General features: G+C 36.1%; 1 protein-coding gene across 1 annotated transcript in view; it reads right to left on the reverse strand.

Annotated features, from left to right (window-relative positions):
• The window catches only part of LOC112066203 (signal-regulatory protein beta-1-like), a 122,666-nt gene that overhangs the window by 112,315 nt on the left and 9,424 nt on the right, over positions 1 to 927 (reverse strand). The gene's annotated exons all lie outside the window — the stretch shown is intronic.

The following is a 927-nucleotide window of genomic DNA, read 5'->3' on the forward strand; positions in this document are numbered from 1 at the left end:
ACAAGCACTGAAATTGAGACTGTGATTAAAAATCTTCCAACAAACAAAAACCCAGGACCAGATGGCTTCACAGGTGAATTCTATCAAACATTTAGAGAAGAGCTAACACCTATCCTAACTCTTCCAAAATACAGCAGAGGGACAAACACTCCCAAACTCTTTCTACGAGGCCACCATCACCCTGATACCAAAACCAGACAAAGATGTCACAAAGAAAGAAAACTAAAGGCCAATATCACTGATGAACATCGATGCAAAAATCTTCAACAATATACTAGCAAACAGAATCCAACAGTATATTAAAGGATCAAACACCATGATCAAGTGGGGTTTATCCCAGGAATGCAAGGATTCTTCAATATATGCAAATCAATCAATGTGATACACCATATTAACAAATTGAAGGATAAAAACCATATGATCATCTCAATAGATGAAGAAAAAGCTTTTGAAAAAATTCAACACCCATTTATGATAAAAACCCTCCAGAAAGTAGGCAGAGAGGTAACTTACCTCTACATAATAAAGGCCATATATGACAAACCCACAGCCAATATCTTCCTCAATGGTGAAAAATTGAAACCATTTCCACTAAGATCAGGAACAAGACAAGGATGCCCACTCTCACCACTATTATTCAACATTGTTTTGCAAGTTTTAGCTACAGAAATCAGAGAAGAAAAAGAAAAAAAAAGGAATCCAAATCAGAAAAGAAGAAGTAAAGCTGTCACTGTTTGAAAGTAGCTGGTAGAATCAGGCTCCTTGACTTCAGACTATACTACAAAGCTACAGTAATCCATACAGTATGGTACTGGCACCGCTACCAGAAAAACTACTAGAGCAAATCAATGAAGTTGGTAAAGTTGCAGGATACAAAATTAATGCACAGAAATCTCTTGCATTCCTATACACTAATGATGAAAAATA

This window comes from Physeter macrocephalus, chromosome 14, assembly GCF_002837175.3.
Source record: "Physeter macrocephalus isolate SW-GA chromosome 14, ASM283717v5, whole genome shotgun sequence".
In the NCBI taxonomy this organism is placed as follows: domain Eukaryota; kingdom Metazoa; phylum Chordata; class Mammalia; order Artiodactyla; family Physeteridae; genus Physeter; species Physeter macrocephalus.